A 15,150-nucleotide genomic window follows, 5' to 3' on the forward strand; every position below is an offset into this window, starting at 1 on the left:
ACGGAATGTTTTCGAGATTGGGTTAGGGTTGTACAATTTTGTAAATTAAAGTGTTTTTTGTTTGTTTTTAAGAAAAAATCTGTTTAGGAAGACTTGAGTGGGATAAGAATATGTGTATAACGTCCTAGTTTTACATGAAAGTGCAGTTGAAAATCCGTCTTCAGACACTTAAAACAGCATATGGCGAGAGCATGGTTGGCTGGCATTGACGTGGGTAGTCCTCCTGTGTCCTCAAAGGGCACTATTTAGGCCTATCATAGGGGACGCTAGAACATCGGTAGAAACACATTGAACGGGACGGGGCATGTATGAGAGTCGGAAGGCTGGGTCACATAGCCTACTGTACCTGAGACTGCGAGGGATCTCTGTTATAGCGTTGGAACGTTGAGGTTTATGCATTAATTATGAAATAGGCTAGGCTATGCAACATTTTGATAGTACAACGTTTTTCAATTGTTTAGGCACATAACATTTTAATACATCTGTGTCTGGATATAGCCTATCAAGAGATAGCCTATGCTAAGTAGAATATAAACTAGTTACATTAAGCTGAACATTACAATTTCGGTTGGAAATAGTTGTGAATGAATACAATATTTATACATATTTTTGAGCGATAGGCTGTACTGGGCCTGTTTTAAAAAGCACCCAATGAACTCAGCATAACGATGCAGTGACAGTGATATTCAGATGTTAGGCTACTTTTGCCGACAGAGGGAGATGTTGCCATGATTTGCAGCAAAAATTTCACACGGGTCCGATTCGTGAGAATTTATTTTATTTACTGGCGAAGTTAGTTATATCCTGTCTTAATTAAACTTGTGTAAATACACGCGTTTGAGAGAGATAGAGGAGGGGAGAGAATATGACAGAAGGCCAGGAGTGTTAGGCTCTTCCACGGTGCAGGATGCATTTTGTATTATTCTCTCAAGATTTGCTCTGTTCTCTTTGTGTTCATTCTATTCTACATAACTACACGTTCCATTTACCCATTGCAGCCAAAAGGTAAGCATAGTAGGCTACATACAGTAGTTCATTGACGTCATTTGGAGGCTCCCCCTCTGTACTTCGACACTAAAGACGCTTAGCACCGCACAAATATACGCATAGGCCTACTGTGAAGTGGAAAGAAGTAGACGAACGAATTATTCATTCCGTGATGGAAAGTAATGCGCTACCAGTTACAGTTTGAATACAGGTAAGATAAATATTTAAAAAAATAAAAGCAACATTTATTTTGCTTTAAAATGAATTTATCAGTTAGAAGGATAGTCGTGCGCTAGCACATATATTGAAGTCTGCCTATTCATTTAGCCAATGTTTCTGAGTGTCACCGTCAGAGCGTTCACAATTTCTGAAGAGGCTCTGTTGGAGGTGATTATCTCTACGAAAAAAGAGCTCGTTCGTGTCACTGTATGTGCTTTTTAATGAAATTGAGGGGTTTCTTAATGTTGTTATATTTTGAGATCATGTTGAGTATTTTTTGAGCCTGTTTAAACTGTAAAATTCGCTTTAGTAATGCGCTTTAGTAAAATGTATAGAAAACATCATCGCTAGTATAATCTGCGATGGGGGGACGATCTATCTTGATGTTGGGTCCACATCCATGACGCACTTAAAATATCCCAGTCCTTCTATTTACCGTAACGAAGTCAATGAGGCTGTAGCCAACATAATTTTTTATTATTTTCAGCTGCCTCATTGTAGCAGTTCACCTGTGTGATTTAATTTTGAATCTAACTTTCGTTGCTCATATTTCAATAACAAGATGTCACAACTGGGTAGTCAGGCAGTTTATATATTATGCATTATTAATTGACGAGTTGTTTAAATACATTACAATAGATGGGCTCATGTTCCAAGAGCTGTGTGAGCTGTCCTTGTAATTAGAACCTTTTATAAATCTGTCCTGACCTGATTATAGTCTGTGGTCCCTCATGTTGTGTGCCCAGAAGGTTACATTCCTTGTGTCTCCACAGGACCCCCATAGGCTACTACCTCCAACCCTTGCTGGGAAAGTTAGAAGTTCACAGCCGCTGCAGGGACCAGGATAAATGTCAGTTCTGATTGAGGTATTAATTGTGAAACATAATGGGCTTCTCAGAAATTGGAGCTGGAAAAACAGCGCTGTCCCCAAATAGCTTTGTTTTATGGGGTGTAATTGCGATGTGTCTTCACAAAATAAAATACTGTAAATGTATTAGGATTTGAACCGTGGTCCTGAAATAAGTATTTTTAATAGTTTTTTCCACTAATTTCTTATCATTAACATCTTTCTTACTCTCAAATATGACCTCTTTCTCAAATTGAGCAGACAAAATGGTTCTTGTAATTCAGACAAGTTTTCCCAAATGTGGTTCGAATTTTCCCCATTTGGACACAGTATGTGAAATTGTACTGGGTTGTGTGGTCTGTGTCATCTGAGCACGTGCAAGGCTGTCAGTGAGGACAAGGACTTGTGGGGTCAGGGGGCTCTGTGCACTGGCCATCTGGCCCTCGGGGGTCTGGCCTCCTCACTGGTCGGCCTTTGTTCCTTGGGAACAATTGGAAGTTAATCTGGGGAGGAGATAAGTAAAGTCCCGGTGACACGGATTCAACCTTTGGACAGGTTTCTGTAGCCTTGAATGAGACATACACCCCCTACCTTGTCTGTGCTTTAAGTCCTAGCCTATTTATGTTTCCAACCCTAACCCATCTAGGTAGGCTGTATTTGGAATAATCTACTGCAGGTTGTTCGATCTGTATGAATGTAGTGCCTCAGCTGCCTACATACTGTCCATTTTGGGGCTGTTATTCCAGAAACTCAATTCTCAGTACTCATCGTTTGCAATGTTTTGCGTAATCATCCAACTTCAGTTATACAAGTCGCAGGTCATGACTCGGCAAACTTGTCATGGTTTTTCTCAGAAACACCTGTAGAATGACAAAATGTTTATTTACTGTGCATTCACTAAGTTTGATGGCTACTTCAGTCATAAACCTGAACAAAACATTCTCAATAATGTATGTGTGATAAAATAATAGAGAAATCCACACTTTTAAATGGCCTAAATGTAATTTTTAAATCTTTGATTTTAATACCGGAAATCAATAGCTTTGAGAAGGCAGGCCTTCTTTCTCTCACTGCCTACAGTACTGCTTCATTGTTTTCCTGCAGTTGTTCCTCATTGCCAGAGAGCTACTGTCAGGAACAAAGATAGCCTCAAAGCTGCCTGACATTTCTTGCATTGAAAGGCACTCCTAGATGTGAAATAGAGCACTATTCCAAATCCATGCTTATTTTAGTCAGTTGTTACCAGGGTTACAGTTTGTATGATGCGTTTGACTTAACGTGCTGCTGTTATAGTCGAAGATTATGTCTGTACTGAACAACTGGGGGGAAAAGCTTCTACATTGCTCTAAAAACCTGGCTTGAATTTGTTCACAGTTTCTCATCAATCACGTTGTGTTATGACAAACTAGTGTGTGACGCTCTGTTTAATTATGCAGTCCATGTCATAACAAGAGAGCATCCAAAACAATTGATTGCCAATAATATCGAGAAGAGGAAGCTCTCTGTTTCCATCTCTGTTTTCTTTGGTCAGCAGGGACATGATCAGTCAGGACAGGATTTCAGCAGAAGAACAATTCATCTTAATAAAGCCTTGTCATTTTCAAAATCATTGGAGATGACGAAAACACCTGAAAATCCAATCTACACAACCATGTTCAATCTTTTGAAATAGAGTGAGCTGGCTTTACCAGGAAACAGAGAGAGAGACAACACCCAAGCTAGTTGGTGAAATCACTGCCACCGTCCTAACACCTATTGGACTAAGATTTGACAGGGTTCTGAGAACAGGTGGCCCCTAAACTAGCCATCATTCATCAAACCATTCTGACAGGATCCTCGTTGCAAGCTTCCATTCCACTGGCCTCATGTTGGTGGACTGAATTTGGTAGAAACTGTATTTAGGCTGGACTAAAAAAACATCAAGTTTACCAGGCCCGATCAGCAACGGAAATGTAATTGAATCAGTTGGTGCAGAGCTTTGTTAAAGCTTTGGCATCTGTGGCTGTTTGGAGTAATGTGACTAATGTGGCTGAAGTGGCTGTGACCTCGTAAATAATGGATTGACATGGAGATTTCCTGGAAAATCCTTCGATTTGATTTAAGGAAATATAGCTTGGCGCTTGACCACACCGCACTAAAGCGAACACGAATTAAGTGTTTGGAATTGGAACTGAGGTTTGTTATCAAAAAGAAAACTCTGCAGTTGACATTGGGTCAGGGTATCTGACACTAACGTCAGTGTTGGGAAGCCCTTCCTCTCCACTGTTCTGCAGACCTTGTCGTCTTCTGCATGGACGCCTGTAAACTTTTAACCTGCCCTTTTTATTGGGGGTCAAGAATGCCAGGATCCCATCTGCATTATCAGCCCTGTGTAAAACTAGAGAAAGAAAACATAGACACTGATAGTCTTTGTAATAGCCAGATGTGCCATATACCAGAATGAGAACAGTCACACTTTGCTGCATGTTTTTAGTTTTTTTTTTTTTACACTCAAGAGCCTCTGCCTGTATGTCCAAGCCCCACCTAAAAATGCAGCATGAAAGCAGAAGGAGACAACAGATAAGGTTTGGAAAGAAGGATGTGAAGGAGGGGAGGATGGGGGGAATGTGAGGGAGAGGAGGGGAGGAACATGTGGGAGGCAGTGAAACAGAAACAAGGCAGCTGGGAAGGCGGCTTGATTTAAGATATGTCTGTGCGTACGTGTTTTTATTTGCGTGTGTGAATGTGTGTGTGTCGGGGGGGGGGGGGGGGGGGGGCACACGAGCAAACTGTATGTACTGTATGAGGTTGAATGACACAGTTGCACAATTGGATCATTAAAGCCAATCTCACAAAGGCCAGTGCCCCTCCCCCGGTTAAATGTAGATGTCAAAGGTCTTTGACCTCCTTCATTTATGTGAATTGATCTCTCCACTGGGGGTGGGGCCTTAAGTCTCCCTCCCTCTCATCAGCTGCTATATCTTATTTTTACCAAAAGGAAAAGTAACATGGAATTCTTCACACGTGACGTGTTCGTTTATGGCCAATTCTTCATCTGTCCCTGTGTTTAGTGTGAAACCTATTCTGACTGTCAACTAAACATTCGATAATAAATGTCAACGATGTTCCTTCTGAAGAAAATGCCTCTGCTTCGATAGAATCACAACGCCATTGTTTATTACAAAAGAATCAAACGGGATAGGTCTGCCTTAAATCACCGACCGTGAATGTGTGCTCTTGAGTGGGAATCGACTTCACACCCAGGTGTTTATGAGCTACTGAGGAAAGAATAGTGGAAGAAGAGAGGCTCTGTGGACCAAACCCTGGCAGTTCCAGCTCCTCTCTGAGCTCTGCCAGCGGACACGCTGTTCTGATGCAGGGGTGGAACCTCCAGAGAGAGAGAGCTAGAACTCACAGTTCCTTTAAAAGGCTTTTCAAGCAAACGCTGAGCCTCCAACCTGAACGTCCTGGCCGGGGTCGGAGGGAAGCCTGGGGAGAAGAGCGCTGAGGCGTTGATTGATGTCACTTCCTGTTGTCCCGCTGGTTATCTCGAGCCCCTACGAGGAAGACAGGCCTTTATCTGTCATCGTTGGAATTCCATGCACCTCCCTCCCTCTCTCCTTCCCCCTCTCCCCTCTCTTCCCCCCACCCCGACCCCAGCAGCCTTCCAGAGGGGGGGTTTACTCCCATGGATCAGATAGGATCAAAGCTGGAAGACTCTTCTGGCAGAAGTGAATGGAGCTTATCTCCCTGTGTCCCCAAGTCATTCGTCAGGGAGTACGTCCAAAACAAAAGGAGAGGAGGCTGACAGTTTGTACGTGTCCTGGCACAACCTTTACCATGCGGACTGCCTTATAACAGAGCCATACGCCAAGTCTAAAAGGACAAAGCTGTTACAAAAATCCCATGGTTTAGAATGCATCATTTACTGTTTATGAACCCATTATTGTAGTATATCAAGTCATTGTTGTAATCTGTCTGGTAAGAATTCAAACAGAATATGCCCTTCCTTGGCACTAACTACTGAAATACTGTTAGAGTTGTACACTTCTGGTCCTTGACTATCTGCTGCACTTACTGTAGGCACTGTTTGTGTGTCACTTTGATAAAGACGTCTGCTAAATAAATGAACAAAAAATGATATCCTATTGTGGGACGTAATGAAAATATTTGGTGATATTAATATGATAATTGTACAGTATAGTAAGATGAGGCTTCATAGTGAGGTAGCATGAGGTGACAGCTGATGGAGACGGATGGTCTTTTTGTGCAGCTGTAATGACCTCACATAGATGCTCAGTAGAACACTCTAGCTCTTTCTCTTCTCTCGTTTACTTCCTGTATCCCGTTAGTTCTAAATCCTAACAACCAATCAGAAAAAAATATATGGATATTGTCCAAACTGATTATTTTCACTGCCAAGCACAGGTTTGTTCATCTTAGCTCATATATAAAAAAAATGCTTTTTGTGGGTGTGTACATTTTGTCTGCGAAGGTGAAGGACAATTCAAGTTTTTTGATTCGCAGTTGATCTGCTGTAGCATCAGGAAGACCCCTACTACACAAAGGTCTCTGATGTGACCTCTCTGTGAGAGATATGTGATCATATCTCTATCTTAGTGATGTGAACGTGTCTGTTTGAGCACATGAATGGAAAGGTATTTGCCATCGCAGCGACAGTTTAAATGTAGGTTTATAGAGCTACTAATGGTAGCTAAGTAGTAGTAGTAAACGAAGTGAAGCCAGAGGTTGTGTGTGGAGTTTTGGAACACAGTGTTCTGTCAGTCTGTACATTACTCACACTGTTCACAGATGCCTAAGGAACAAAACCTGCAGCCAGAAAATATATTTTCCAGTACACTTGTTTTATAAGAGCACAGCATGTGCCCAGAGGGGCAATTTATGAGATGTTTTAACACAGGGGTTTATGGGTGTCCCTATTCTCTTCATTGGTATCCTCTGCTCATTGATATAATGATTATTAATGTTGTGTAATGTGAAAAAATTATAGTCACTTCTGTTTCAGGTTGCTTGAGATAACAACTTTCAAAGCTCCAGTTCCTCCCAGCAAAACCAAAATACCTAGAAATCACAGCTTTTTGGCTGTGTGATTTGACAGCCAGGAGGTGGTTGTCGCTATGGTCTCAGCTGAACTGTGAACTGTGTGAGAACTGAACTGTGATCTGAACTGTGTTTAAAGAAGGGTCAACATGTTAGAGTTGTTTTTCATTTGCTTGGCCCAATATTCTATTTAAAAGCACCACTTACTAAAAGTAAAGTATTCCCAACAACACACACTCTCTCGTTTCTCTTTCTATAATCTTCTCGTTTTCTCTTTTTCTTTCCCTCTTTCTATTTCTCTCTCCCCTCTCCATGCTTACACATTGACACAGCTCCCCCCTCCCCTCTCTCTCTCTCTCTCTCTCTCTCTCTCTCTCTCTCTCTCTCTCTCTCTCTCTCTCTCTCTCTCTCTCTCTCTCTCTCTCTCTCTCTCTCTCTCTCTCTCTCTCTCTCTCTCTCTCTCTCTCTCTCTCTCTCTCTCTCTCTCTCTCTCTCTCTCTCTCTCACTCTGTCCCAATGTGTACTGAAAGCTGAAGCCCAAGGTCATAGTGCTGTCAGTCTGCCAGGGCCTGTGGGGGAGATGGCCTTTGGCAGAAGGCTTAGGCTGTCACAGTCTGTCCAAGGCCAGGGTGACCAGGACCCAGCCCGGCCAGGCCTGTGGAGCCTCAGAACAGTGCTCCTCACTGGGAGGAGGCAGCTAGCTTCTCCCCCCTCCCTCTCATGTCCAGAATAACTGAAACTGCTCCTGGTTTGAAGCAAGCGGTAGATCTGGATGAATGGGCAGGTCACGTTGGTGAGGCTACCTCCTTGTTGTGTGAAGGAGGAGGGCAGGGGGGCAGCGCTGGGGAGGAAGAGGAAAGAGCTGTGTGTGAGAAAGCCTCTTCTCTTGATAAAGCCCTTCACACACACACTCACACACACAGATATGTCATTAGTTTGGTCTAAAAATGTTCCTAGTTGCAGCCGGCTTCTAGACTCCCCGCTCTCTACATTTGATAAGAAAAAGAGCAAATATTGACCAGGGAGGAGCACAGGTTGATCCTCTCCCAGAAAGCATCTTGTTTGTTCAGTTTGGAAGACAGTCAGTGTAGTCGGCTATTGTTGTTTTCCTTAAAAGTAGGCTATCTACCATTTCATTGATGACGGATTCAGTTCATTCAAGTTTCATGAAACTTGGATGCTATTCAAACATTTTGAGTTTGAAAATCCTGTTTGGCATACTGTAGCAATGAATTACCTGACTTGCATATCCTGCCACAACTGGCTGTAGTTGAACAACATTGGAGAATGTTTAACAAAAGCCCAAAAGGGAAGTGGATATCTCAACCTGTGGATTGTTTTTTAGTGTAGTATAAGTCAAAGTGACCTCACCGGCGTCATCAACTCAGTAACTAATTAACAGACGTCTTTATCTGCTCCTCCACGTGGTTGACTGAGCCCAGCTCGGCACTGGCCCGTTCAGCTGGCACATCTGCTGGGAAAGCTCCCGTCTCTCAGGGGATCAATGCAGATGAAGAGGCGCCGGGCCTGAATAGGTTTACTGTCACTTGTCTCATCAGTGAGGTTTGTGTCGGCATCAAGCCCCTGACAAAGGATGTCCCAGCGCCCATTGTCTCATTTAAAGGCCCAAAGAGTCCTGCTGGTGTGGGTCTCACCGGGCTGGGGTGGACTCTGATGGGATTTGGGGGGGGGGGGGGGGGGGGGGGCGTCACCGGGGGCAACCTGGCTCTTATTAATTGGGGGTGGGGGGGTGGGGGGGGGGGGGGGGGTGAGCGCTGATGCGGTAGAGGGGGCCTGGGGTCAGGAAGAGGGGCATGTTGGACACAGCTGATCACCCTGTAAAGAAGTCCTTCCTCAAAACATTAAGGGCCCCTTCTTTGTCAATGTGTCACTCAGCGGAATTCAAGGTGGCTGAGATCTTGTCTTTGTGGAGGGGAAAGGGTGGAGGGGAGGGGAAGGGTGGAGGGGAGGGGAAGGGTGGAGGGGAGGGGAAGGGTGGAGGGGTCTTATTGTGAGGAGTGTTTTGCCCCCTCTTGTTTTGGCACAGCAGGATCTCTTTTCTGATGACTTGCTGCTTGTTTTCTGAGGGGATGCTCACTGTATCAAGTTAAATGTTGTGCCTATTTCACTATTCCTCGAGGAAGGTCACGTGGTCAGCAATTAGATCCTATGTATGGGGTTTTATTTTTGCATTTGTGGCCATCATTTTATTTAGAAATTAAACATCAAAGGCATTTACATGACTTGATGACAGATGTGGAAAGTCTTTGTCGATTAGACTCTTTGTTTGATTGAAAGCTTCTCTTCTGTCTGGACACCTGTGCGCGCTGTCTGTGACCGAGCAGACCTGGAGACGGTGTGTTGTTGAACCGATCATATCACCACCACCCCTGTGTGACCGTCATCTGATGAGGCTGGGGCGGAGGGGCATGGCCCAACCAGACCCAGGAAAACGGAACTCGACCCCTGTTCCCCGCTTCTGTCATCTGATAACACTGACTGTTTTGGATGGCTTGGCCCCATCCAAACCACCCTCCACCCCCCACCCTCCACCCCCCACCCTCCACCCTTCACCACCCACCCCTTAACCGACATCCTGCCCGTCTGCATGTTGTCAAATGTGGACAACTGTTGTCGTGCTTTTTTTGTTCAAACACATTTTCTGGAGCATTTAACTCTCTCATTCGAATGAGAATGGAGACAGTATGTGGTGCTGAACATTTGAATAAACTGGGCTCCTCAGTGTGGGGTTTCAGGACCCTAACAGTGGAGCCAATTAAGACATGCTGTTTGTTATTCCGAATGTGCTTAATGGATGTTTTCAGTAGATAGCCTTCTTTTCTCAGAACTCTTTCCATTGCCCTCGACTGTTATCACTGGACCAGCACCACTGTTGACAGCTGTACTGTTGAGATACATCTGATTGTTGTCTAATGCAATATGGCAGATATATAAAAATGTCCTAACAGTCCTGTGTTCCCTCTGGTTCACGTGGAGGTGAACTGGTGTTCAACCCTGGCCAACGTTGTAAAATGCTGATTGGGTTCACTTGTAGGCCTTCCATTTTATTGCACAGCGATGACCAGCATTGTAAACCATTACTCATTCTGCCAGACATAAAAACAGCCAATACTGATATGTATTATTTGTATGTAGTTGATTACAAATAGTTTGTTCTAAAGTGTAATCTTTTCTAAATGGAAAATAGGCACTGACGTGAGAAAGTGATTTTCATCCGAAGTTTAAAATATGATCCTATTTGGAATTATCATACAGTGCCCTCCAAAAGTATTGGAACAGTGAGGCGAATTCCTTTATTTTTGCTGTAGACTGAAAACATTTGGGCTTGACATCAAATAATGAACGTGAGACCAGAGATCAACGTTTCAGCTTTTATTTCCAGGTATTTACATCAGGATCTGATGCACAACTAAGAAAATATCACATTTTGTTTGAATCCACCCATTTGTCATGTGAGCAAAAGTATTGGAACAGATATACTTAAAACATATTTAAGTGAATAAGACTTAATATTTAGTTGCAAATCCTTTGCTTTCAATAACTGCAGCAAGTCTGTGACCCATTGACGTCACCAAACTTTTGCATTCTTCCTTTTTGATGCTTTCCCAGGCTTTCACTGCAGCCTCTTTCAGTTGTTGTTTGTTTTGTGGGGTTCCTCCCTTCAGTCTCCTCTTAAGCAGGTAAAATGCATGCTCTATAGGGTTTAAGTCTGGAGATTGACTTGGCCAGTCTAATACCTTCCATTTCTTGCCCCTGATGAACTCCTTTGTTGTTTTGGCAGTGTGTTTTGGGTCGTTATCTTGCTGCATGATGAAGGCTCTGCCAATCAGTTTGGTTGCATCTTTCCTTAAATTGGCAGACAAAATGTTTCTGTAGACTTCCGAGTTCATTTTGCTGCTGCCATCATGTGTTACATCCTCAATGAAGATTAATGAGCCCGTCCTAGAAGAAGCCATGCAAGCCCAAGCCATGACATTACCTCCACCGTGTTTCACAGATGAGCTTGTGTGTTTGGGATCATGAGCAGTTCCTTTCTTTCTCCAAACTTTAGCCTTTCCATCACTTTGGTAAAAGTTAATCTTTGTCTCATCAGTCCATAAAACTTTGTCCCAGAATTTTTGAGGTTCATCTCTGTACTTTTTGGCAAATTCCAGCCTGGCCTTCCTATTCTTCTTGCTAATGAGTGGTTTGCATCTTCTGGTGTAGCCCTTGTACTTTTGTTCATGAAGTCTTCTGCGAACAGTAGATAGTGATACCTTCACTCCTGCCATCTGGAGGTTGTTGCTGATCTCACTAACAGTTGTTTTAGGGTCTTTCTTTACAGCTCTCACAATGTTTCTGTCATCAACTGCTGATGTTTTCCTTGGTCTACCTGTTCGACGTCTGTTACTTAGTACACCAGTAGTTTTCTTCTTCTTCAGGACATTCCAAATGGTTGTACTGGCTATGGCCAATGTTTCTGCAATGGCTCTGATTGATTTTCCATCTTCTCTAAGACTCACAATTGCTTGTTTTTCACCCAAAGACAGCGCTCCGGTTTTCATGTTGTTTTCACCTCTGAATACAGTCTGCATAGACAAAACCTATCTTACCCAATCTGAACCTGAGTGTAGACATTCAGTGGTATTTATTGATTGAATAATGTATGTAATAGGACACACCTGGGCAACAAAACACACCTGTCAGTCATATGTTCCAATACTTTTGCTCACGTGACAAATGGGTGGGTTCGAACAAAAAGGTGATATTTTCTAATTTGTGCATCAGATCCTGATGTAAATACCTGGAAATAAAAGCTGAAACGTTGATCTCTGGTTTCACATTCATCGTTTGATGTCAAGCCCAAATGTTTTCAGTCTACAGCAAAAATAAAGGAATTGGCCTCACTGTTCCAATACTTTTGGAGGGCACTGTATATATTGACAATGCTTCATTCAATGAGAAATGCAAGATAGATTAGTCTACATAGACATAGGCCTAACTGCATTTAGTTGAAATACTATACTAATAATACTTTTAATACTAAAAGTATCATTATTGGTTAAAATATTTTTGAACATGGATAGACGGCTAAATTAATTAATAACTGTTCTTATGGATATGTCAGCCTCTATTTCATAAATTGTATGTAAAACAGTGTTTTGTATTACATCAACAATACAATAGCAATACTGACAAATAAATAGAGGTTGTCTATCTTGGCTTTTCAAACTTTATTTCGTAACTCTTATAGAGGGGAGCTTTCCTTGGTATCCAGCATGCATCTAATGTGTGTCTAGGTGACCTTTGTTAATAAATGATTCTGGCCTTTGTCTATGGCTGGGATTTAGTTGAAGGTTAAATGCCTTGCCCTTAAACTCATCCAGTGAGCCAGAGTTTGTGACAAGGTCACCACTCCAATCAACCTGGGGGAACACAAAAGCAGGCTGTCCCTTAATGAATTGGCCCCACAGTCCCACCGGCCCACATTGGGCAACCCCTCCTTACCCCCTTGCGGGCTTTTTTCTCCCACAAACCCATTCCCTCATTTTGAAATGAGTTTTATAACTGAACAGTAAACTTCCAGTGGCTTAATGATGATGACTTCTTCATCTGCCCAAATGCTCCTTTTGTCCGCAACACCACAGCCCCAAGACCCCCAGTCTCACCAGGCCTTAAACCCTGTGGTTCTACCCCCTTTATAGCCCTCCAGCCCAAGGCATGTTTTCCTCACACCCCCCACCACCTCTCTCTCTCTCTCTCTCTCTCTCTCTCTCTCTCTCTCTCTCTCTCTCTCTCTCTCTCTCTCTCTCTCTCACTCTCTCTCTCTCTCTCTCTCTCTCTCTCTCTCCCTCTCTCTCTCTCTCTGTTGCTGCCGACTTCAGCAATGGCATTCAGCGGGAATGCTGCCTTTTGTTTGTGTGGCCCTGTGGCAGGTCCTGAATGGCTTTCTGCTCATCTGCTATCCTCGCTAGAGACGATTTGCACTTCAGGGCCCAGTGGGCAGTCCTGATGTGCTGGGGTGGGGGGGTGGGTGTTTGTGTGGTGGGCTTGGCCTGGGGATGCGGGGGGCTGAGGGGGGGGGGGGGTTGTACTCTCAGAAGGAAACGAGAACAGGGTCCCGCCGTTCCTGCCCGTGGTAAAAGACAGCGCGAGTCCTCACACCATCAGCCGGCACGGAGAAGCTGCTGCGGGAGAGTTCTCATGGGGGATCCTTGTTGTCTCTCTGGTTGTTTCCCTTGGCTGTTCGGCCACTTCTTTGTTCCCCCTATGGTCAGCCTCCGACATGCCCGTCACATTTAACACCTCCACTCCTCCGTTCCATGTCGCTCGCCTTCCCACCTGACACCCATCACTCATTCCTGAGACATCGTCTTGGCTTCCTTGTCGGTCCTCTACGTGCAACCTCTTACTAGCTTGCCAGTATCTTTATTAATAGCAGGGGAAAGGGCATGTGAGGCCAGTTTGGCCGCTTGTAATCTTCAAACGTTTCTGTCAGAGTCTAGATATAATGGCTAGTTAGTTGCAGCCCCCCCGCCAGGGCCCGCTGAGAGCAGAGCAGTGTGGAGGCTGATCCATTCAGACGCATGGGTCCCGATAAACTGCCGAGTCAGAGCTGAGCCACAACAAAGACGCACTCCTGTGGGAATCTGAAGGAGGTCCGGGGGGTTGAGGGGTGTGTGTGTGTGGGGGGGGGGGGGTACACCCCCAGACCCCCCAGTTCCTCTGGCCCCGTCATATGACCCCCCTCCCCATCTTTCCTCAGGTGGTGGTGGAAGGGATACTTCCCCTTTGTCGGGGCCCTTTGACTGGAGCTCAATGCAGCGGTGAAGGATGGGCTCGGGGGGCGGGCCGCCATTCACGCAGGGCTCTTTTGTTTTCCTCCGTGCCTATTTTCAGGGCAAAGAAACCTCTGGGCTTTGCTCATTATCTCCATCTCACGAATGGGCTATTTAAAACAGCCTGTGTCAAAGTCAGGGGCTGAAGCATAAATCAAGGTGGCAGGCCTTTTCCTCCAGAGTTGAACTTGCTGCCAATGTGGCACGATGTAGAATCAATCTTGACACTCTTTCCGTTCGACAGTATTAAAGTGTCTTTACCTCTGGCGCTGATCCCTGAGGAGACTTGTGTGCTTAGCACACGCCAGGTCTTTTACCCGCTACACTGACTGAGCTGTCAGCCCAGTAGCTATCGCACACTGACATACTGTGTGGCCTAATGGAAGGAGAAGTGGACACATTTCACGGCCAAACCTCAGCCTGGTGTTAAGACAAAGGTGTCTAATGAACCGAAATGAGGACGTGAATGCCCCGGGAGATGCATCCTGATTGGCTAGAGGGAGGTTTTATAGCTGTCTTTCACACAGCCTGCGCCTCACTATGGTCATTTGAGAGTGGGTGAGAAGAGCTATACGGCCAGATTAAAACAACTGTTGACTATATCTGTGGTAATGAACTGGAAAATCTTTGCACAGTTTAGTGAAGCAAACCATTGTGTTATTGACAGAGGGCCATGGAATGAATCTCAGTTGTCATTTCAGGACACACCAATTTATTTCATTCTAGTAGCAAACCAGAAAGATTATCAAATCAATTAAATACCAATTGTCCACACAGGTTCATTTAGGGACTTAGGTAACACAACTCCATTGTGAGTTGGAGCATTACTGCTCTGCTCTCAAGTGCCTCTGTGTTTACTTCTTCCTGTCTTTGTTTACCTGGCAAATTCTTGCAGACTTTACTTAACAGTGAAATTAATTAGCCAGTAAAAACAAAAAACAGAAGAAAAATGTACAGAGAGACTGCCAGCTCCACAGCATGTTTGGGAACATTTCCGCTTCCTTTTCTTCCATAAATAGGGCTCCTGCCAATTATTAACACAGCCTGTAATATACTTTGCAGCCACTGAATCCAAGCAGAACGTACAGTTTGATTTGACAGTGCACTAGGTTTGTTGTTGCCCGCTGGAGTTAAATGTTCGAATGTTGGTGACAGATTACTGAGTCATGCCCCACAGACTTACAGAGTATAGGACTATCTGTCACCCAGATAACAAGG

The 15,150-nt window shown here is 44.2% G+C and overlaps 1 protein-coding gene across 4 annotated transcripts in view; it reads left to right on the forward strand.

Annotated features, from left to right (window-relative positions):
- Positions 1 to 737: 737 nt before the first annotated feature.
- Positions 738 to 15,150, forward strand: part of greb1l (GREB1 like retinoic acid receptor coactivator) — a 39,359-nt gene continuing 24,946 nt past the window's right edge. The window contains exons 1-2 of one of the 4 annotated variants that reach the window (XM_047027286.1): positions 738 to 1,005; positions 1,980 to 2,072. The gene's annotated coding sequence lies outside the window, so the exon portion shown is untranslated. Of the gene's footprint in view, positions 1,006 to 1,030; positions 1,199 to 1,979; positions 2,073 to 15,150 lie in introns of those variants that run through there. The other 3 variants (XM_047027283.1, XM_047027288.1, XM_047027284.1) reach the window with 3 other exon arrangements.

Source organism: Hypomesus transpacificus, chromosome 10 (genome assembly GCF_021917145.1).
Source record: "Hypomesus transpacificus isolate Combined female chromosome 10, fHypTra1, whole genome shotgun sequence".
Taxonomy (NCBI): domain Eukaryota; kingdom Metazoa; phylum Chordata; class Actinopteri; order Osmeriformes; family Osmeridae; genus Hypomesus; species Hypomesus transpacificus.